The sequence below is a fragment of the Sphaeramia orbicularis genome, chromosome 16, assembly GCF_902148855.1.
Source record: "Sphaeramia orbicularis chromosome 16, fSphaOr1.1, whole genome shotgun sequence".
Taxonomy (NCBI): domain Eukaryota; kingdom Metazoa; phylum Chordata; class Actinopteri; order Kurtiformes; family Apogonidae; genus Sphaeramia; species Sphaeramia orbicularis.
The window spans coordinates 1,568,708-1,593,739 of record NC_043972.1 but is presented as its reverse complement, the minus strand read 5'-3'; the positions used below and the strand labels follow the sequence as shown (position 1 = coordinate 1,593,739).

Here is a 25,032-nt window from a genome sequence, read left to right as displayed (position 1 = left end):
CCGCAGAACACAAGCAAACACTCCACTGCCTGTGTGGATGCTAAGCTCCCAGCGTGCTCAGTTAACAGCTTTCCAGAAGATGTGAGATTAGCTAAAGCTGAGTGATTACCTTAACAGGTGAAAATGAGTGTCATCATCCAGTGGAGGGCTTTAATGCTGGATCACATCATAAGAAAGCAGCCTTGAGAATGGGGTAGCTCACGCGGAACATAATGAAGGTGTTGATCTGCGGAAACAGATCATACATCTTACTCTTTAATACAGTATGTGACTCAAAATGTGTCATAGACGAACTGGAAGGACGTTCAGAGAGCGCAGACCAGTGACGAGAACGATTCTGTCATAATATTTGTAAGAGAAAAATCACCACAACACCATTTTGTAGTTGATCTGTTGTTTTGAAGCCTGTAGTTTGTGATTTGACCATCGCCATGTTGTTTTTTTGGAGCTGGAAGTGACCGTATTGGGGGAAAAAGGGGCGGAGTCATGGGAGGGTGATGGATCGGACATGAGCTAATGCTAAATGCTAACAACTGGTTTTGTAAAATGCTTAAACCTCATCAAGCACAGCGTAACAGAATCAGTTTTTAGTTTTGTTAGTAGAACCTGTTAACCACAACAAACGTCTGTCAGGACGAATGTGTTTTAGAAAATAAAGTGAAACTCCAAATGTCAGGAGGTAGGCGAGCTCCAATACAAACCCAAAGCCCAGCAGAGGAAACATTGTAGCGTTTTATTTGGTTGTTATGGATCACTTTTTTTTTTTTGAGATTCTGAATAAAATGCTGAAGACTGGAAGGACTTGTGATAAAGAAATATGAACTTTTACCTACACTGTATATATCTCCCAAATCCTATGGGAGCCAGGGCTTTTTGCTGGAGCATCTAGTGGCCATTAGCGGTATTACAACTAGCACACAGCTCCATTTGGCTGACGAGGTTCTTGCCTCCAAGTTGCTCCAACTAACTTCTAACATGGACTTTAAACAAGGCTGTTGAGGGCTATCAGCACCAAGAAATATAAAAAATATGAGTGATATTGTCTATAAAGCAACTGAACTGTGTGATGGAATCTACTGCACAATGTGTAATGACAACAGAAGAGGACGATATCGTTGAGATCACTTTAGAGGAAGTAAACTGAGGAACGATAAACAGACAACTACAATGGTACATCAGTATTTACCGTCTCCTGGTCATTAATTCATGTTAGCTCTGCACATCAATGATCACTTGTTAGGCTGATGTTAAATTTATCTCTTAGTAATCAATAATATTGATAATTTGAATGAAAAAAAAAACAGTGCCGCCAGTGAGGGCAGAGGAAAGCACCCATCAGCCTATACTCATAACTTTTCTGCAGTGTGACACACGTTGACCCTACAGTTTGCAGAGTTCATTCAATTTCTATCCCACAAAATGGAGAAAATATTTATTTAGCAGCTCTGAAACAGATGAAGTGTGGCATGTGGTCGGCACCCGTGAACAGAATGTTTTCTTTCAGCAGAGGGCATCCTCACAATGTTAGTGTTAGAAATCCATCATTCATGTAGTAGTAGTAGTAGTAGTAGTAGTAGTAGTAGGAGTAGTAGTAGTAGTAGCAGTAGTAGCAGTCGTAGTAGGAGTAGTAGTAGTAGTAGCAGTAGTAGTAGGAGTAGTAGGAGTAGCAGTAGTAGTAGTGGTAGTAGTAGTAGTAGTAGTAGTAGTAGCAGTAGTAGCAGTAGTAGCAGTAGTAGTAGCAGTAGTAGCAGTAGTAGTAGTAGTAGCAGTAGTAGCAGTAGTAGTAGCAGTAGTAGCAGTAGTAGTAGTAGTAGCAGTAGTAGCAGTAGTAGTAGCAGTAGTAGCAGTAGCAGTAGTAGTAGCAGTAATAGCAGTAGTAGTAGCAGTAGTAGTAGGAGTAGTAGTAGCAGTAGTAGTAGTATCAGTAGTATCAGTAGTAGTAGTATCAGTAGTAGTAGTGGTAGTAGTAGTAGTAGTAGTAGTAGTAGTAGTAGTACCCACTGACAACACCACACTGAAAAGCCCATTTTCAGAGTGTGTAGCCGATCAGACTCCTCCATTATTTCCGATCCTACTCTTTGTATTTCCTTGTGTTCGTTCAGCCGTGCCTTTACTCAGTATTTTGTGTTGGACTCTCACCTCCTGGTCTCGGACCCATCCATTTCTCACTGTCTCCTCTCTGTAGTTTTCCACTTTCCTCTTCGTCACTTGCAGTTTCCTTCCATCGTTCCAGCCTCCACTTACCCCCACCTGTTCCCGTGCACTAATAACGACCACGTCCGCTCTTTCCCTGTAGTTCCTGTCAGTTTAGAACATGTGTCCAGTGTTTCTTCAGGGGTTTTTTCTTCTCTTACTGGACTGGACTCCTTCAGGCTTTGTGTTTGGGTTGACCTTTCCTTACCTACATCCCAGTTTCCTGCCTCCTGACAAACTCCAGTCCCTGACTTAGCCACGTCTATTATTCACCTGTTACTGAACAGTCACGCTCCTATTTTGGTAACACTTTCTCTGCTACTATAGAGTCATCACTGAACCACACTTTCCAACTTTACAGAGGATGACTCACTGAAATCACTTTTCGCCGTGGGATGTTATGTGAGCTTCTTTCAGCTCCACCATTTCAACAAACTTCTTCTAAACTCTGGCTGCTGTAGCACTACACCGCTGTATTTCCAGGGATTATTTTCCCGTTGTAGGATTTTGGTATCATTTCCAGTTTCGTGCCTTTAACAGTAGCAGGAAATAGTTGCACTTCAGGTACCATTTAGATCAGGGGTGTCAAACTCATTTTACTTCAGGGGCCACATTCAGCCCAATAGGATCTCCAGTGGGCCGGACCAGTAAAATAATAACAGTGAAAAAAGTCAAATTAAGTTATGATAATGTTTACATCTACAAAAATCTGAATAACATCAACAACTGGAAACATTTTAAGAAAAACAAGTGCAAATTAACAGTATTATGCCTCAGATTAACAGTTTATCATTTACACGTGTGCATTACAATTTACATTATAATTACAAATGCACAAAACATTTAATAACAGGCAGAATATTGGTAAAATTGCATTTATTTATCTTAAGACATTTCATATTTTTCACATTTTTTGTAAAAGAACAGTTTTTTAATATAAACATTTTCATGTAATTTTACTTTTTTACACTAAAACAAAGATAAAATTTGCTGTTTTCCTTATTTATAGGTTTAATATAATAGTATTTTACTTTGTCTGGCCCACTTTAGATCTAATTGGTCTGTATGTGGAATGTAAATTGTAATTTTTGTATTTCATAAATCCATCCTACGGGCCAGATTGGATCCTTTGGCGGGCCGGATTTGGCCCCCGGGCCGCATGTTTGACACCTGTGATTTAGATAAACTGTTTGTCTGAGTGGGTCTCCGTTGACTTTGACATAGATAAGAAATAGATATCAAAACAAGAAAAGAAGACAAAAGAATCTAAAGTGAGATCAGACAGGAAAAAAATGACAAAACAGTGAACAGCAGACAGTGACATGATGGTGGAGATGGAACATGTGGGTGGTGGGCGGTGGAAATGATGACAGTGTTTGCAGATTTACCCTTGAATCTGTTACTGTTTTTTATATATATATCTTTTAAGTGGGAAAGAAAGCTAATGGAGAGTCTGTTTTCAGCTTCATTCAAGTACACGCACACAAAAACAATCCCACATACTAATATAACATTGGAAATATTTAGCATTAGCTTTTACCTTTATATCATTTTAAGGACATAGAACAGTGCTGAACCTACAGGGTGGGGAAGCAAGATGTACACTGAACATTTAGTTGTTTTTTCTCAGCAGGCGCTACGTCAGTTGTTTTGAACCCAAACATATACTGATGTCATAATCATACCTAACACTATTATCCATACCTTTTCACAAACTTTTGCCCATATGAGTAATCAGGAAAGCAAACGTCAAAGAGTGTGTGATTTGCTGAATGCACTCGTCACACCAAAGGAGATTTCAAAAATAGTTGGAGTGTCCATAAAGACTGTTTATAATGGAAAGAAGAGAATGACTATGAGCAAAACTATTACCAGAAAGTCTGGAAGTGGAGGAAGCAACAAAAAACGTACCAAAGCTTTTATTAAAGCTCTCAAATCCAAAATCCTAAAGGATCCAACCAAATCCAGGAGAAAAATGGCAATTGAACTTAAGGTAGACAACAAGAGCGTTAGAAATGCAGTAAAATAGGATTTGAAGATTTAAATTCTCATGACTTTCAATAAACTAATTGGTCATACACTGTCTTTCAATCCCTGCCTCAAAATATTGTACATTTTGCTTCCCCACCCTGTAGACCTGACAAACTGAATCCACCCCAGATCATAACACAGCCCCTACATCTACTGACATAAAATGTTAAATAATTACACTGGTCAACAACAAATGTATTGTTTCAGTTTTTTGAGCTGATTTAGGATAATTTTGGTGTGCTGAATCCAAAAATCACATTCATTTTGCTCAATCAGGTCAACTTTCTGAACTATGCTACATATTGGCTTTTGAACATTTTTGCTTACATTTATGGGCATTTTCACATCATATGATACAAAATTCTTTCATATTTCTTGCCATAAAGGAGTTCTGAAGATTTTACTTTTGCCAATTTATGATGTTTTTTTTTAATATTACAGGTGAATGAAATGGCTTCGACTAGAAGATCTGGCAAAAATAAGCCTGACGTATTCTGCTACATCTGCAGTGAATACATAATAAATAATAAATAATAAATACATCCTGTCAGAAAATGATTTTTTTTTTCTCTTAAAACCTATTTTGGGTGAGAACTATATAAAAAATCAACTGATAAAGTCACAAAAATGTAATCAATTTTGTGAGAAGATCAAATTTTTCAAAATCAAATTAGCAAAAAAACCTGACCTGATTGAGAAAAAACAAGTGTCATTTTTGGATTTAGCGGTGCAAAATGGTCCGAATTCAGTTGAAAAAACCTAGACAACTTGCAAAAAACATTTTTTTGTAACCCAGTGTTATTGATCCACTAATCCTATCATTAGATGTCAATAATCGGTGTAAAATACAGTTCTTCATCTTTTCATGGTCATCACATATGACCTATTTGGACGTTCAGAGGCTCTGTAGTTACCATGGAAACACCATCATCTTCTACAGCATTGATTCACCAGTCAAACCCATGGAGTTGGATCAGTGACAGTGGATGGACACACTGGGTTTATGTTGAGTTATTGATATCTTTGCTTAAAACGTCAGTTTTTCTTCAGTTTTCTCTGTTTCTGTTATAATAACCCTCAACTTTAATGTGAGCTTTTGTGAACATCTACATGATCAGTCAGTTCAATGTAAGAAAATACTTGATTTTCACTGAAAATTCACAAAATATAAAGTACCATTTATTACAATAAATGGTGATAAATGACTTAAGAATGCTTAAATAGAGAGAAAAATTCATTTGGGAACTACATCCAAAGTCACACTGGGTCTTTATGGGTTAAGAAATGAGAAGCTACTCATGGCATCAGTTAAAGGGTTAAAGAATTAGCTGCAGTTAAAATGTATTTTAATCACTGCAGCAGTTGTCCAGTGAAAGTATCTTTGAAATGGTACTTTTTGGACTGGCATGTATATTTGGTCACATTGGTTGTAAATACTGATGCTAGTGTATGTGTGAGATGACTGTAGCTAGTTTTTACTGTCTGATTGGTTTGTATTTTAGTAACAGAGAATATGCGTTAACTTTATACTACACAAAACCAAAATAATAAAGTAATGTGTAAATCATTTCTGAAAATAAGCAAAAGCAACAAGGCAGTACTGTTGTTTCGTATTTGTGAAAGCTAAATACATTTAAAACTAGCAGTGTTAATTGACATAGAAAGCTACAATGAGCCCCTCAACGACGTAAACACTAAATAGAGCTGTAGTTTTAGTTTTTGTTAAAGGTTGAATTACTGTATTATCCCTATAGGGAAATTCAGTTTATGTATTTTGCCCATCCTAATACACACAGTACCTAGCATTAGCATGAGTAACAAACATTAGCACTTCTTTCAGACTTGGCTCCAGTTGTGTCATAAAATGAGAAATATTAATGGTTCATTGTGGACAAGAATAAAGTGCCTAATCATACATTACATCATGTATATTTTCATCTAACCATCTTGGCAGTTTTCCTCATTATGCTTGGAAAATTAAAACCAAATCAACTGCAAAAGGATGACATATCCCCCGGCCCCCACAGCGTTTGAAAGTGGCACTCATAACTGATTGAGTTTGCCCATCAACAGGAGAGGAGTCAAGGAGTTTGTCGAGCAGTTCACTGGAAAAATATTGAATGTGTTTCGAGTTCTTTTCCGGGAATGAAATGATTACAAATGGCATAATGGGCAACACAGATGCACAAAAACATGACAAAAAGGCAATTCTCAAATACAAATGACAAAAGTGTGCAACATTAGTTTAAAAAAAATAAACATGACCGACAGATGCAAAGATGTCTCATCCTCCCTCGTATTAAGAGAAACTAAGGGCGTTTTCACACTTTGTACCCGAGTCCATATCCCAGTACGTTTGACCCCAAAATCTGCTTAATTTTATCCATGTGAACGCAAACGCTCCATGCATGAGTACTGTACCCGAGTCCAGCTGAGAAGGTAGTCCTGGGTACGGACTACGTGGACTCTGACTGGTCCAGGCAGATGTCCATCCTCCTCAGTCTGGCTCTGCTCCAGGTTTCTGCTGTTAAAGGGAGTTTTCCTTCCACTGTCTCCAGTCACTAGTGTTGGCTCCTGGAGGATTCTGTTGGTTTCTGTAAATTGGCCCAGAGTCTAGTTTGGACCAACTCAATATGTAAGGTGTCATGAGATAAGTTTTGTTATGATTTGGTGCTATATAAATAAAATTGGATTGACTGATCAGTATGGTATGTTGCAGTGTGAACGCAATCTGTGCCTGAGAATGGATGTGAGCGAATCACCAGGAGACCGTAGACGGTGCTCCTGTTGTGTCCTGAAAAAGTCTCAGATTGTTGTGAATAGTTCAGAAGAAAAAGTCAAACAGAGGAATGCTGATCTGGGAGTGCCCCCCTCCTTTATTTGACACTCGACTTTTACACCAGAGCTTACTGCCATAAAAGGAACTGACCATTCACCACGTGCATGATACACTCCTTTGGCCAAATATGATCTTAGTAATGACTTTGTTTTGGATATATCTTTGGTGGGACTTCCTCTGATTTCCTGTTCCCACACCAACTTTCCAGGTCACGATGACCTGGGACACCATTTACGAGAAAGTGACACACACACTTAAGCCTTATCCAAACATCTGAAGTGAAATGGAATGGAACAGATGGTGATACTGAAACTGATACTTTGGGAAAATGAGAATCACAATATTAAAATATTCTTTTTACTTTTAAATATCATTTTTAAATACCACCTTATCCCCCCTCTGTGGGGTTTGATCCCACAAACAAATTAATAATCTTACTTAAACCTTTTCAATGCAAGTAAGTGTGAAAAACCTGACAGGTGTTCTTATCAGGAAAATTCCCTTACGATCTCCAGACACACAAGCTTTTGGAATTTTGCATGTATATAGAGATTATAGATTATGGGCGATCACTCATGGCTTGCATTGAATATACCTCAGTTGATATAGAGTATAAATTAAAGTAAAGTACTACACTGTAAGCCTGGATAAGTAGAGTTTACTCAAAAAATTTGAGGCAAGTGATTGCACTTAAATGATTTGAGTAATGATTGACTAATCAATTGGTTTAAATACGTTCAACTTTAATGTGAAAAGTATTGAACTTAAACTATTAAGTAGAAAACACCAAAAGACAAGTTATTTGTACTTTAAATCTGTTGTAAAATCAACCCCACTATCCAACCATTCAACTCAGCATTTTAGCTTACATGGACTAAGTTTCTCAATTGCAGCCAGATTAATTTATCATTGATTAAACAACTTTTTTTTTTAAGTTAATCAAACTCAAAATCCTATTCCTGACCAAAATAATTATAAAATTACTCAACAATATGTTGTATCATGAATGGAAGTTAGCTCAATGACACTTACCAGTAAAAGGAGTGCTTTTAATTTGACAAGACAGTTAGATTTCCATTGTACAATAACAGTCTCAGATGAACATTAAAGCCATAGTTCTTCCTCTGGCTCTGACTCATGGTGCAGCTGTACAAAAATACAAAAACAACCCCGCTGAACCCCTGCACAGAAAAACAACACATTTTCAACAACATGCCCAATACCCACAATGCAATGCGAAGATAAAAAGGTGTGGTCAGGACTAAAACTTAGTGATTTAATTCCATTTAACTTAAACTTTTTTGTACTTTCAACTATGTCTACAAATTAGTAGAATATACTGAACATTTTATAGTAACATCATAAAACTTAAATCATTTAAGTGCACTGTAATTAAAGCATTTTAGTAAAATACAAATTCTGGGCTTACAGTGTAGTAATTAAAATAAAGTACGAATAGCCATACAGTTACTGATTAAGTAGAATTGTGAAATATGTTGTCATTAATACCAGTTTCTGTCATACGTGTGTAATTACTTGAGTATACCAGAATGTAACGTATTGTAGTGTGATTGCACGGCAAGAGCTCACCTTTCCGACCGAACCACTCTGTGATAAATCAGGGACAATGAAGGTCGCTCTTCTTCACTTTGCCTCAAACAGGCTAACAGATAGACAAGTATTGCCGACATTGTACACAAACGAACAGAACAGTTGCTCAGTTGATGACGTAAGGGTTTGTCTTCTTCTGACTTTCACCTTTAATGGATAGCGACAGAATTCCTTCCACACCGCCACCTACTGTTTGGACCCTGTAACACCCACTCGTACTCAAGCATGGGCCGCGTTAAAGGTGTGAACGTATCCAAGTACGGTACAGACTGGAGTACGCTGTGTGAAAGCGCCCTAAAACACTGAAATAAAAAAAAAGTCGGACTAAATAAAGTCCATAACATTCTAAAAACACTCATAACTCTGGCAATTGTATCACCGTAATGTTTCTGTATTGATTTATAGGTTGTTTTATGGAGGTCTCTGTTTGGTGTGCACCATCCTGTATCAGCTCTGCAGTAAATTTCGGCTCATTGATTGAAGACACATTCAGCAATAAAGCTTTCAGTCCTGTGAGCACTCCCCGACGTTTCACTCCTCAGCCGCACAACCCCGTTGGCTTGGTCTCCTCAACATTCCCCAAATGCCATTCATCCTGCCGCTGACTGACGATCAATGACGGTGCCATGGAACTGATTTTGGCGGTGATTGATATGAGCTATTAACTTCCTGCATCTGAACACTGTGTTGTGGAAATGGAGCAGGACAGCGGTGACCCACCCAATGAGTCTGAATTGATCTGGACTAGATTGAAACCTCTAAATCTCCAAATGTCTGGAGAAACCTCTGTAACTACCTCAGTCGGTTATAGATCACAGTGTTTGTGTGGTGTTGGACTTTTTGATGTTGGTTTGATGTATCCTATTGAACTATTGTCCTGAGACCTCATCTGAACCGAGGACTGAAGGCAGACCGTTTAGACAATGTCTTGATACACCAGTGTTTGAGTGGAGATGTGACCTCCACCCTTAACCCTTTATCGGACAAGTGACTACTTTTAATTTATACATGACAAGACAGTGGCAGCAACAGTTCCAGTGAGGATAGTGAGTCCACAGTCTCAGGTCTAATGTGGTCTCCAGGGTCTGTCAGGTCCACCTCTGCATGCATAGTGACGCAAACAGAATTTTCCATCGTTTTAGTCATATATGACTGTGACGGCAGCACAGAACCACAGGAAAAGATTTAATCATTAACCCATAAGGACCCAGTGCTACTTATGACAGTTCGCAAATGAATTTCTCTCTATATTACCACATTCTTTAGTTGATTTATTGTGATATTATCCTCTTTACTTTGCATTTCTTCAGTGAAAATCAAGTATTTTCCTATGTTTAATTCACTGATCATATAGATGTTCATTAAAGCTCAGTAAATCCAAAGGTTATTATATCAGAAACAGAGAAAACTGGAGAAATAGTGACTTTTTCAGCAAAATCTATCATTAACTGAACATAAATCAAGTGTCTCCATCCACTGTCATTGATTCACCAGTAAAACCCATGGCATTTGAGCAATGTTTGTAGAAGATGAAGGTGTTTCCACGTTCACTACGGAGCCTCTGAATGTCCAAATGCGTCATATCTGATGACCACGGAAAGATGACAAACTGTATTTTACACCAGTTATTTACATGTGTTGATAGGATTAATGGAGCAACAGGAATTAAACAGTTTAGATCAGCAGATGGTTTTGGACAACAGTGGATGTTTGCACCTGCTTTGTTTGGTACCATGCAGTACTGGTACTAAAGTAAGGAATGATGTTCAAAGGGATCATGTAGATGTGGACAGGGGTCTGGACCAGCACTGATGATCTTCCAATTCTTGTAAAATACATGTACCTTTGACATTGCATACATTTTTTTTAATATATTTACTTCTTGGATTTTTTTTTTTTTTTTTTGCCACATACAGGCAAAGAACCAAATACGGTAACTTCATTGACCTTGATTTTCTACATGACAATAAAAAAATTTGAAAAAGTTCACTAAAGTAATAGTCTTGTGATATCCTCCAATGACACACTAAGGCTTTAGTTTTGAATTTATATATTTATAGTACTAGCAGCATTGGACCCGTGGTGCCATTGTACGATAGCGCCCTCCCGTGGTGCAACAGTGGCATTGCACCCGTACGTCCTCCCTTGCTGCAACATTGGGACAGACGTCGGACAAAGACGTGTTGGACACAGAACGTCCATTATAGTAGGATTTCTATTTCTATGAGGGACCTCTAAAAGGTTAACCCTTAAAGACCCAAACATCCACTGTTGTCCAAAACCATCTGCTGATCTAAACTGTTTAATTCCTGTTGCTCCATTAATCCTATCAACACATGTAAATAACTGGTGTAAAATACAGTTTGTCATCTTTCCGTGGTCATCAGATAGGACCCATTTGGACATTCAGAGGCTCCATAGTGAACGTGGAAACACCTTCATCTTCTACAAACATTGCTCAAATGCCATGGGTTTTACTGGTGAATCAATGACAGTGGATGGAGACACTTGATTTATGTTCAGTTAATGATAGATTTTGCTGAAAAAGTCACTATTTCTCCAGTTTTCTCTGTTTCTGATATAATAACCTTTGAATTTACTGAGCTTTAATGAACATCTATATGATCAGTGAATTAAACATAGGAAAATACTTGATTTTCACTGAAGAAATGCAAAGTAAAGAGGATAATATCACAATAAATCAACTAAAGAATGTGGTAATATAGAGAGAAATTCTTTTGCGAACTGTCATAAGTAGCACTGGGTCCTTATGGGTTAATGATTAAATCTTTTCCTGTGGTTCTGTGCTGCCGTCGCAGTCATATATGACTAAAACGATGGAAAATTCTGTTTGTCTCACCTGAACTGCCCTGCAACCATACCATGATAGACTCAGACACAGTACAACAACACAATAATTCTACTGTTACTTTAAAGGCACTTATAAGTTTTCATGATGATATTTTACCAAAGGTATCTTCTTTTAGTTTCATAAAAGCCATTACACGGGTCAACCATAAACTTATACCTACTTTATCCTATTCACTGTTTCACTGTATGGAATAAATAAAAGCGTTTATATTCCCCCAAGGTAACGTATATGAATTTTACAGAAATCACAGAGTATATGAACCATATTTGGTGAAGCAAATTAGCAGTTAAAGGGATCTACATTGCAGGACTTGGAGTTTTATAAGAATATTTATGGAAATTGGACAAAACCCCCAGAGCAACCATCATGTCTTTATAGAATTTCAACCCTTATTTGGCCTCAGAATTACTACCTTTACACAGAATAAGTGAAATATCTTAAAATACACACAAGTGAAAGTATGCAAACTACAACGCACATGCATCAGCACTTTAGTCAAGATGGTTTTTTATTATTATTATTATTATTATTATTATTATTATTATTATTATTATTATTGTTATTAACCGTGCTTCTAAAGGTGACATGCTCTGCTGATAGTATGAAAGTCAAACAGTGTTATTCTGTAAATATATACCATATAATGTATATAAAAAACTTTTCCTACTATTGACCATGTAGATATTCATAAAAACTCAGTGAATTTACAGGTCACATCTTAGACCACAATAAAAAAAGAAAAGAGTGACTTTTACAACAAAATGTATCATAAAATTAATGAGAATCCAATCATCTATGACCACTGTTATTGATTCGCTAGTAAAATCCATGGAGTTGGATTAAAGTTGTAGAAGATGACGGTGTTTCCATGGTAACTACGGAGCCTCTGAATGTCCAAATGGGTCATATCTGAAGACCATGAAAAGATGAAGAACTGCATTTTACACCAATTATTTACATGGATTTAAAGGTTTAGTGGTTCAGAAGTTATTAGACATTTTACATCAGTAGATGCTTTTGGTTACCGTTCGTGGTTTGGGTCTTAATGAGTTAAAAATGAGTTTTTAAGAAATGAACAAACTCCAAACTCCAATAATGAAACAGAAACTGAAGTTTCTACCAAAATAAACTTGAACATGAATCTTGTATCTAATCTTGTTTAATTCTTTAACTGATAAGGTGAGTAGCTACTCATTTTTTAACCCATAAAGACCCAGTGTGACTTTGGAGGTAGTTCCCAAATGACTTTCTCTCTCTAAGCATTCTTAAGTCATTTATCACCATTTATTGTAATAAATGGTACTTTGTATTTTGTGAATTTTCAGTGAAAATCAAGTATTTTCTTACATTGAATTCACTGATCATGTAGATGTTCATAAAAGACATTTTAAGCAAAGATATCAATAACTGGACATAAACCCAGTGTGTCCATCCACTGTCATTGATCCAACTCCATGGGTTTTACTGGTGAATCAATGTTGTAGAAGATGACGGTGTTTCCACGGTAACTACGGAGCCTCTGAATGTTCAAATGGGTCATATCTGATGACCATGAAAAGATGACAAACTGTATTTTACACCAGTTATTTACATGGATTTAAAGGTTTAGTGGTTCAGAAGTTATTAAACATTTTACATCAGTAGATGCTTTTGGTTACTGTTCGTAGTTTGGGTCTTAATGAGTTAAAAATGAGTTTTTAAAAAATGAACAAACTCCAAACTCCAATAATGAAACACAAAATGAAGGTTCAACCGAAATAAACTTGAAGATGAATCTTGTAACTCTTAAAACCGCATTTTTCAGTAGCACAACTGACAACTCAATGAAAGTACAATGTGCAAACTGCATTTTACCTGAATATTTTTACATGTATTGATGTGGTTCAGAAGTTATTGAACAGTTTCACGACCAGAGGCTATGAGGTCTTCAAGGGTTAATTCCTGTACTTTGCTCCTTCACTGTGTCTCCAGATTACATCCCATCATAGTCATGTATCCTTAAAAGTAGGTCCATAACTGAGCTTACCTGCACAAGTTTGATTCCTAATTGTTTCCTTTATTAAATAGTATAGTGTATTTTTGTTTTCTATCATCTAAATTGAAAAGAACAAGTAGGACTTTATTTATTTCTCCCCTATGTTTATAGGAACACAATGAAAATACCTAGGAGCTAGAAAGAGAGAACATGCAGACGTATGTCCTCAGCTGTTTCCCCAGAGGCCACGATGCTGTGGTTTAATGACGGCCCTGATGGGGTTTTGTCTTTGTTTTTTTTCTTCTTAACATTTAACCCAATGAAGTGTACTCGGCTCATAAAATTCTACTGGCCTTGGAATTAAAGCAATTTAGATCCTACGCTGTTCATTCAGACATGCTCACATTAGCAAGTTTTCATTAGAGCAGATAAACATACTGTTTAAACCAGCTGTTTTACTTTTCTTTTGTGTTTTGGGTTTTTAGGCTGTAGTTGTCAACACATCCCATTTCTTTAGGTTCTCAACATCTGTCTCATTTCAGCTCCATATGTCACTGTAGTGTGTAGAATACAGGACTTTTATGGTTCATGTGAACTCACACATGGAGCATGCACTGTGGTCTAAGTCTTGTACTTCTATACGTCGCACAGGGAGCAAATTTCAACAAGTCAGTGTCTTAAAGGTAGGGATGGGAATCGAGAACCGGTTCTTTTTGTGAACTGGTTCCCAGTAGCTCGATTCCTTGGAATCGTTTGGCTGCCTGCTTAACGATTCTGCTTATCGATTCTGCCTTCGCTGCGCATGCGCGATGACGTCACACGTACGCTGCATTGTTTTGGTCAGAACGTAGACAACATGGAGATGAGGCAGAAACGGTCTAAACAAACCACACCAGGTCTACACAGACCACACCAGGTCCAAACAGACCACACCAGGTCCAAACAAACCACACCAGGTCTACACAGACCACACCAGGTCTACACAGACCACACCAGGTCCAAACAGACCACACCAGGTCCAAACAGACCACACCAGGTCTAAACAGACCACACCAGGTCCAAACAGACCACACCAGGTCCAAACAGACCACACCAGGTCTAAACAAACCACACCAGGTCCAAACAGACCACACCAGGTCTAAACAGACCACACCAGGTCCAAACAGACCACACCAGGTCCAAACAGACCACACCAGGTCTAAACAGACCACACCAGGTCTAAACAAACCACACCAGGTCCAAACAGACCACACCAGGTCTAAACAAACCACACCAGGTCCAAACAGACCACACCAGGTCCAAACAGACCACACCAGGTCCAAGCAGACGACACCAGGTCCAAGCAGACCACACCAGGTCCAAACAGACCACACCAGGTCCAAACAGACCACACCAGGTCCAAACAGACCACACCAGGTCCACTGGAACACTGTCAAAGCTTCCATGTCTTCAAAAGGGTGGAATCCCTCCAATCTGCTCAAATGATTCATTTACAGGAATGTCACGTATTTGATTCACTACTTAGCGACGCTTGTGAATGTAGCGGCAGAGTGAATGGTTCCGGTGCGGGCAACAAACGTCGTACCCAAATACAAGTTTCTGAAGGTAGGGGAAAGGAAATGAGGTGCACAACAACAGGAGATGAGCCGAGTTGAACCAGTTCCATGTAGTAGAAATGCGGCAATAGAGGAATTAGTAAAGCATCATCTGTTTTTGTATTTGTTCATTCTGTATATGTTCTATTTTCTGTGCAGATGGAAATATAACAGACAGTTAATGCAAACACACCTGTTTGTACTCTTTTATTCCCTCACCCAATGAGAATCGATAAGAGAATCCATAAGGAATTGGATCAGTAAGCAAAACCGATAATGGAATTGGAATCATTAAATTCTTAACGATTCCCATCCCTAATTAAAGGAGTGATATTTTGCTTTTGTAAATGGAATTCTGCCTTTTGAAACATTTCCCTGTGGTCTCCATAAACTGTAAATGCTCTGCTTGGCTCTGAATTCTTCATTAATCCAACCCCACAGGTCCATCTTCAACCCTATTTCTGACTAATGACACCTGAAAGGTGGTTTGGAGCGCTGGCCCTTTAAATGCACATGACCCCACCCCCTTCCAGGTTGTTGACCGTGGTTCTCTGTCCCGTTCAGCCACTTCTGTTCGTTAATACAACCAACAACTGAACATTGTAAGTAATCAGCTTGAAGTTTGGACATATTTTCAGTTTTTACTACAACCGCTGCTGATGATGAACAGTTATGTCGTACTCTGAGAAATGTTTGTCGAAAGTCTTGACCTTCTATGTGCAAATGTCGTGACGTAACTAGTTATAAAACATATAAAATTAAGCAGGAATTAAAACAGGTTGTAGAAATCCACTCGATTTTTGCAGGAATGAATATAACGGTAGATTTACAGCATCTGGAGGGTTCAGATTCAAACTGTATGAACTATTAGGGTCCAAATACACAAAGAAAAGTGGGTTTAGCACAATATAACCCCTTTAAACCAAACTGGCCATTTTGCATTTGCCAGTACTAGAACCAATACAGTGTTCGTCTTTGCTGCTTTTAATGGTTAATCAGTTGAGCTCCACAATGTCCGCCATTAAACTGAACTTCTTGTTCATTATGTGCCGCATTATTCGGTTACTTGTGTTATTTTTTATTTTTATGGTCATGTAAATGAGATCAATAATTAAGGTGGACACCTGGAGAGAAAAACTTTATTTAGTTTTAAAGATAACCTCAAACACTCACACCTAAAATCACAGATCCAGTCATGGAGGCTCAGGACACCAGTAGCATGAGCTCCCTATCAGCTGTTTGTGCACAAAAAACCTGGAAAAACTCTACTTTAACTGCACCTGGGGAGCATATACTTCATCCAAGGCCAGTGCTCCTCTTTTCTTCTATTCCACAATAGATGTTTTTCTCCTTTTGGACCAGTCCATGCCACCGGTTCGTACATTTGGCTTTTATCATGGGAACCGAGGTGATATAATAGGAGTTTGACGTCTGCGTTTAGGTCTGTGCCATTAAATGTAGGCCAGCAGTTCATGGATTTATTGCATGGAATGGTAAAAACAAATGCTTTCAGACAGGTCGGTTAGCTTGATATCAAAGATGAAAGGAGGCAGCAAACAGGCAAGAGTTGAACACCGGTGAAGGCGAGTGGTTTCTGTGTTGTATTGACTGTTCAATGAGCAGCGAGTGAGTGAAGCATGGAGACGAATACTGGAGGGAAAACTGCTTTTGGATTTGTGTACGGCTGGATTTATGGTCATGCATCGCTCTGTGTCACGTAGGTACGCTGTATTTGACCTGGGGTGCCGATAAGGGGGGGGGGGGGGGGTAAACATGACGAATTCATGGGATCCAGCATTTGTGGGGGGGGGGCATAGAACGGTGGAGGGGTCCAGTGAACACAGGTTAGAAGTTGTGAAAATTTCATGTAAGCTCCATTGTACAGGTGCAGCTCCAAAAATTAGAATATCATGAAAAAGTTCAATATTTTTTGTCACTCATTTCAGAAAGTGAAAGGGGGAACAACCAAGTCCTGAGTACACAGAAATGAACCGACTTCTCAGAAGCCTGACATTTATGTTTAAAATATCCTTTTTTAATTGATTTTATGCAATGTTCTAATTTTCTGAGACACAGAGTTGTGGGTTTTCATTGTCTGTAAGCCATAAGCATCAAAATGTCAAGAAATAAGGCTTCAAATATTTCACTCTGTGTCTAATAAGTTTATATAATATATGGGTTTACCTTTCTGAAGTGAGTGACAAAAAATATTGAACTTTTTCATGATATTCAAATTTTTTGAGCTGCACCTGTATAATAGAGGCATGTTTGTTTCACCACCCCCACCGACAGATTGAGAAGATACTGATTTTATGACGGGTCCACAATGTTTATGCTCTCATGGGGCCCACAGTTGGTATCGGCGCCCCTGTATCTGACGTTAGCGTCATGTGCTGTCACACTCCAGGGTACTCTAGCAACGTCGTTTTTAGAAAGTGTTGCAGTTTCCCTTCCAAATCAGAAGGTGGCAGTAGTGCATGGAAACAACTCTGTTTCCATGGTTTCGACATCTTCCGGCAGGCATTTCCTGTTTTAGAACAATAGCGGCCGACATGGAGCAGTGTCTTCGTAAACTCGTAGAAGTCAACGGAGATATCAAAGTTCTTTTAAAAGTATTACAGCGTAAACGACAGAGAGAGGCAACGTAGGAGATTAGGAAAAAGGTTAACCAACAGGGAATACCAAAATCTAATAATTATTAATTATACTGATCAAATAAAGGCACACTTTGTTAAATTATGTGGGTTTATTCATGTGCGTAACCACACAGGTTTGTCAGGAGCAAAAAATAACAGACAAGAACAAAAGTGAAATCAGTAATGAACAAAAGCAAATCAACTATATTCGGTGGAACCCCACAACATTTGTTGCTGTGTAGACCTGGCGTCACATGATCATAAACTGACCAACCAGGAGGTGTGTCGGTGTTGCCGTGCCACATAGTTACAATCTGGAAGGTTATGTGGGCCAACATGGGGCTGCCGAAAGCAATGGTGTGGGTAGTGACACATGACGTCCGCACAACCATAAATCCAGTTTAAGACTTGTGAAGTTACTTTGAGGAGCTGAAATGAGACTTTATGGTCATTAACAAAAGGGGTGGGAGTGGGAAGTTTAACTTCATCCTGGTCCTTTTCAAAAAAATGTTCTTTTATGTTTTTCCTTGTTTTTGATTTTAAATGTTGATTCAAAATTAAAAATAAAAAAAAAATAAACTAGCAAAGACTTGAAGAGACAACCACGGTTGGCTTATTTTGTTATAATTTTAACCGACTTATCCTGGGTTTTCATGTCCTGTCCACTGTCGTACAGATATTTCCCCTCTGTTTCCACATGTAAGCAGCAATTTTGCGATTTCAAACTAAATCACTTTTTTCTGAACCACTACAATCACACATGGGTGGCAGTTTTTGCTTCATAAAATTGCTTTGACTGGTTGATTTGTCCGTTTTAATCTGACATAATGTATCAAAATGCTATAAGCTGCAGAATTGCTCTTTTCGTTAGGACATTTAAGAGCACTTCAGGTCTTTATTCTCTGTGGGAAAAGACTGTATGATGCAACCAAAAGCAATAAAAAATATTCTAAATGCAGCATAAGTGTAAATGGATATTGATTTTTCGGCAGGCCTGTGTTTGGTAGTGAAACCAGTTCAGAAACACCACTGTCCCTCTCAGATCCTCATGCATAAGTATTTCTGACACTGAGTTGTACAGATGTCCCTGAACTACTCCTCACATCCACACCTGGACGTTCAGGCACTGATTCCCTTCAGCTCAGCTGTTTTCTGGGAGCAGCTTTTTTTCTGACTGAATATTTATTAGAACATGAAACCTGTGTTCATCTATTATGGGATGGCCCTCTGTCTTTGAACACTTTTGAACATGTACTGAAGTGACACTAAACTGTAAAACCTGTTTGTTTGTTTGTTTGTTTGTTTGTTTGTTTGTTTGTAGCTCCAAACAGAAACATGAGCCAACTGCAGTGGTAGTAAACACTCTTCCAACACACCTGATAGACCTATGGTCCAGCTCTGCAGAAGCCTGAACATGACGGTCAGGTGTTTTTGGAAGAGGGACACATCTAACACATGCAGGATAGTGGATCTGAAGGACCAGGGCTGGTGACCGCTGCTCTACAGTCACATGGACAGCCATGTTCTTGTCATAAAACTACTGCTTTAAACCCATAAGGACCCAGTCCTACTTTTGGAGCACTTCCCAAATGAATTTTTCTCTATATTTAACCGTTCTTATGTGACTAGGTTAGCTTAGTTTATTTCGGACACAGACATAATATAAAACATATGGAACAAAAATAAATAAAAAACAATACACAAATAAAAAATCAAACAATAAAAAAAAAAAAAAAGATAAACAATACACAAAAAAAAAAAAATCAAATAGAAAACAAAGAACAACTGTTGTGCCTGAAAGGGAGTAGGAAGAAGCCACAGATATATCACCATTTATTGTAATATTATCCTCTTTATTTTCCATGAAAATCAGGTATTTTCCTATATCCTCCTTAGACCCAGCAAATGCATTTTTGTTCTCTGTAGGGGACAAGAGTTTCACAACTTTATTTATTAAAAAAAAAAAAAAAAAAAACACTGCAAAGAAAATCTTTGTGAAAAAAAAATTGTTGCTTCATGTTGTTTCTAATCAAGATAATTATTTAATGTAAAAAAAAAAAAAAAAAAAAGCCAAAACTTTTCCTTTCCTGGGTCTCAGGAGAATATTTAATTCACTGATCATGTAAGTTCAGATTAAAGCTGAGGGTTGATTTATTAGAAATTGAGAAAACTGAACTTTTCAGAGAAGATATCAATAACTGAACATAATCCAAGTGTCTCCATCCAGTGTCATTTATTAAACTCCATGGGTTTTACTGGTGAATCGGTGTTGTATGACGGTGTTTCCATGTCCATTACGGAGCCTCTGAACATTCATATCTGATGATCATGAAAAGATGACACTGTATTTTACCCCAAATATTTACATGTATTGATTATAGTGGATGAACAGATATTAAACAGTTTAGACCAGTAAATGGTTTGGGTCTTTATGGGTTAATGTTCCACCATTGTGCTTTTTTATTTTGTTGATTATTTGTAGTTGTAAGAGTAAAGACAGTGAATGTGTGAGCATGTGAGCGGTGCAGATGTGGGAGGAGGCGGTGCTCTCCTCGGTGGTGGGCGGGGCTTTGATGTGACCGCTACTGGCAGAGCTCCCTGATGGTTTGAGCCAAACCACAACACGCGTCCTGGGGGCCAAATCTGGCCCACCAAAGGGTCCAGTCCGGCCCTGGGATGAATTTGTAAAATGCAAAAATTACACTGAAGATATTAGCAATCAAGGATGTTCAATCTAAAGTGGGTCAGACCACTAAACTACGATCATAATAACCTATAAATAATGAAAAAAAGCCAATTTTTTGCTTTTTGTTTTAGTGTCAAAAAAGCAAAATTACACAAAAATGTTTACATTTACAGACTGGCTTTTCACAAAAAATGAACAACCTGAAATGTCTTATTCCAGGGCTGTCAAACTCATTTTGGTTCAGTTACATATTTAGCCCAATTTGATCTCAAGCGGGCCAGACCAGTAAAATAATGACTTAATAAACTATAAATAATGACAAATCCAAGTTTTTCTTTTTGTTTTAGTACAAAAAAAACCCAATTACATTATGAAAATGTTTATATTTTACAAAAAAGATGGGACTCAACTCGGCTTGTCTCCCATTGTTGTGCTCCTCATTTCCTTTCCCTTCTTAGCTTCAGAAACTTGTATTTGAGGAGTTGCGATATTTGTTGCCCACACCGGAACTGGAACCGGCCCGGCGTTCACTCTGCCGCTACATTCACAAGCGCTGCTAAGTAGAGAATCAAATATGTGACATTCCTGTAAATGATTCACATGTGGACAAATGTTTGAGCAGATTGGAGGGATTCCACCTTTAGAAGAAATGGAAGCTTTGACAGTGTTCCAGTGGACCTGGTGTGGTCTGTTTGGACCTGGTGTGGTCCTGGTGTGGTCTGTGTGGACCTGGTGTGGTCTGTTTAGACCTGGTGTGGTCTGTTTAGACCTGGTATGGTCTGTTTAGACCTGGTGTGGTCTGTGTGGACCTGGTGTGGTCTGTTTAGACCTGGTATGGTCTGTTTAGACCTGGTATGGTCTGTTTGGACCTGATGTGGTCTGTTTAGACCTGGTATGGTCTGTTTAGACCTGGTGTGGTCTGTTTGGACCTGGTGTGGTCTGTTTAGACCTGGTGTGGTCTGTGTGGACCTGGTGTGGTCCTGGTGTGGTCTGTGTGGACCTGGTGTGGTCTGTGTGGACCTGGTGTGGTCTGTTTAGACCTGGTGTGGTCTGTGTGGACCTGGTGTGGTCCTGGTGTGGTCTGTGTGGACCTGGTGTGGTCTGTGTGGACCTGGTGTGGTCTGTTTAGACCTGGTGTGGTCTGTTTGGACCTGGTGTGGTCTGTTTGGACCTGGTGTGGTCTGTGTGGACCTGGTGTGGTCTGTTTAGACCTGGTGTGGTCTGTTTGGACCTGGTGTGGTCTGTTTAGACCTGGTATGGTCTGTGTAGACCTGGTGTGGTCTGTGTGGACCTGGTGTGGTCTGTGTAGACCTGGTGTGGTCTGTTTGGACCTGATGTGGTCTGTTTAGACCTGGTGTGGTCTGTTTAGACCTGGTGTGGTCTGTTTGGACCTGGTATGGTCTGTTTAGACCTGGTGTGGTCTGTTTAGACCTGGTGTGGTCTGTTTGGACCTGGTGTGGTCTGTTTAGACCTGGTGTGGTCTGTTTGGACCTGGTATGGTCTGTTTAGACCTGGTGTGGTCTGTTTGGACCTGGTGTGGTCTGTTTAGACCTGGTGTGGTCTGTTTAGACCTGGTGTGGTCTGTTTGGACCTGGTGTGGTCTGTTTAGACCTGGTATGGTCTGTTTAGACCTGGTGTGGTCTGTGTGGACCTGGTGTGGTCTGTTTGGACCTGGTGTGGTCTGTTTGGACCTGGTGTGGTCTGTTTAGACCTGGTGTGGTCTGTTTAGACCTGGTATGGTCTGTTTAGACCTGGTGTGGTCTGTTTGGACCTGGTGTGGTCTGTTTAGACCTGGTGTGGTCTGTTTGGACCTGGTATGGTCTGTTTAGACCTGGTGTGGTCTGTTTAGACCTGGTGTGGTCTGTTTAGACCTGGTGTGGTCTGTTTGGACCTGGTGTGGTCTGTTTAGACCTGGTGTGGTCTGTTTGGACCTGGTATGGTCTGTTTAGACCTGGTGTGGTCTGTTTGGACCTGGTGTGGTCTGTTTAGACCTGGTGTGGTCTGTTTGGACCTGGTGTGGTCTGTTTAGACCTGGTGTGGTCTGTTTAGACCTGGTTGGTCTGTTTAGACCTGGTATGGTCTGTGTGGACCTGGTGTGGTCTGTGTAGACCTGGTGTGGTCTGTGTGGACCTGGTGCGGTCTGTGTAGACCTGGTGTGGTCTGTGTAGACCTGGTATGGTCTGTGTAGACCTGGTGCGGTCTGTTTAGACCTGGTGCGGTCTGTTTAGACCTGGTGCGGTCTGTTTAGACCTGGTGCGGTCTGTGTAGACCTGGTGTGGTCTGTGTGGACCGTTTCTGCCTCAACACCATGTTGTCTTCGTTCTGACCAGAACAATGCAGCGTACGCGTGACGTCATCGCACATGCACAACGAAGGCAGAATCGATAAGCAGGCAGGCAAACGATTCCAAGGAGTCGAGCTACTGGGAACCGGTTCTCGATTCCCATCCCTAAATGTGATTGTTTTTGAATTTTACTTTTTTCACTCAAAAACAGACAAAACTTTGGAGTTGACATTATTTCTAAGTTCTTATCCTATTATTTCCATTATTTTACTGGTCCGGCCCACTTTAGATCATATTAGGCTGTGTTTGGCCCCTGAAATAACATGAGTTCGACACCCCTGAGCCAAGCGGACGCAGTCACCCGGTGGCCTCTGACCTCTGATCTCCACAAAGAACCGTCTTTACATGTGTGTGTGAGGGGATACACACCACCACCACTGCACACACACACGTCTACCTTGACATTAATCTGCCCCCCCACCCACCATCACCTCCTCTCTCTCTCCTTCTAAACTGGCGTCCTTCCAGCTGGTCAGGATCAGAACATTGTGCAGATGGGCACAAAATAACCAATGTGACGGACGCCTGAGGTCTTTTCATGGACGGCCTCTGTAGTGTAGTCATGTTCATCCTGCTGTCACACTTCATAGTTTTCCCATCACTCTCACTCTCCCTACAGCTTTCTGCATTTCCTTCTCATGTCGATGCCCTTTTCCTTTCCTAAAATCCCCCCCCCGTCAGTCCGTCAGCTGCAGGTGAGCATGTCTACGCTCCGATTGCAGACGTAAATCGGCTAAAATTTCCTTAGGGGCTCAAATGAGTGTCCATTTTTGTAAAAAAAAAAAAACAGTTGTCCTACAGTCCTAGAAGTGTGTGTAAATAATGCTAATCCATTTGTGCACAGACTACTGATATTCTCTGACAGTGGAAGCTCTATTTTCATAAATATTGGATTTGGAATAGCACGTGGATGTGAAAACTTTTGCTGGTGGACGGACGTGACATTACCCATGATGCTCTGGTCAGTCCCAGTACTTTATTAGGAATAAACTTCTAGACTTCCTATTGCTAATTGTGCTCTTCTTCATAAATGTTGGTATTGTGGATCTAAAACAATCCCAGCTGACACAAAAACACTAAATGTGTCAGTGGACGGATGTGACATGGTTGTTGTGGATCCCATCATACTGATGCTCTGCAGCCATGTCAGCGTTTACACTAATGATCCCTGTGCAAAAACTAGGAGCACTATTATTTATTGGATAGTTTAGCATCAGACTAAAGGCTGGTTAATGTTTACCACGTCAGTGAGCTCTGGCTTCACGTGGTCAACTGACATCATTTTCAAAGCCCCGCCCCTTCGCATGGCTCATTTCAAGCCGAAACTTTCCACGTCGCGCACCTCAGAAAATTTGTAAGAGACGCATGGACAACATGGCCGACATTCAGGAGCTCCTGGTGGTAGAAGTACAGAAGTACAGGCACTGGGATGAGTGGTCACAGCAGGACCACCACCACAGCCGAGTGGAGAACAGTTCATACAGTCGGCAAAGAGGAGGAATGGGCAAAAAAAAACCTGGAAAAACATTCAGGACAGATATGTGAAGGCAAAAAAGACCGCCAAAGGGAGAAGTGGAGACCCAGGGGGGAGGGGCCAAACATCCCACGGATTCTGACAGAGTTGAGCTGGATCTGGAATTTTATTAAACACAGGAAACACACACATTTCCCTCTGGAGGAAGTAAGTTTATTGATAACTATGTGAAAACAGAAAACGAACTGATGAATTTTCTTCTTCTCTAGTTTTTTACTGTGATAGACGTGCGTTTGTGTCACACTGCCCCCTGCAGTCTGGGAATAGACGCCACCTGGAGTATAAAAGCACCACGTGTACTCTGGTGCCGACCCCCTGCGTCTGTTTTCCGTATGTCATGTTCATATGGCGAGCAGAAACCAGCCTTAAAGAGGAAAGAACAATGTAGAATTGTTATTTCTGTATAAAAAGGCTTATTAGTAGAAAACTGTTGATTTAAACAGTGACGTGTGCCATTGTTAATGTATGTGTTGTGTTCCGCCCTGGCCTAGGGGTTCACCAGGGTGAACAGAATGTGCTCTACTGTGTCCCCTCCCAGCTCCCAAGCACACACGTCAGTCAAAAAAACTAAAGTTCGCAATATTTATTTTTTTAGCAACTAAAGGAGAGTTAGGGGAGGGAGCGGCTAAAACAACAAACAAAATATCTTCTTCAGAGTTCAAACTAAATGACCTACTCCAAAATAAAAGCAAGAAATAAAATACAGAAAACTAACC

The 25,032-nt window shown here is 39.7% G+C and overlaps 1 protein-coding gene and 1 long non-coding RNA gene across 2 annotated transcripts in view; one reads left to right on the top strand and one right to left on the bottom strand.

Annotated features, from left to right (window-relative positions):
• Positions 1 to 25,032, top strand: part of tsnare1 (T-SNARE Domain Containing 1) — a 379,373-nt gene that overhangs the window by 348,025 nt on the left and 6,316 nt on the right. The window lies entirely within an intron of this gene.
• LOC115436221 (uncharacterized) overlaps positions 19,200 to 25,032 on the bottom strand; it is a 68,321-nt gene continuing 62,488 nt past the window's right edge. The window contains exons 2-3 of the long non-coding RNA XR_003937792.1: positions 23,774 to 23,780; positions 19,200 to 19,250 (exon numbers count right to left, since the gene is read on the bottom strand). This is a non-coding gene — a long non-coding RNA (uncharacterized LOC115436221). The remainder of the gene's footprint in view (positions 19,251 to 23,773; positions 23,781 to 25,032) is intronic.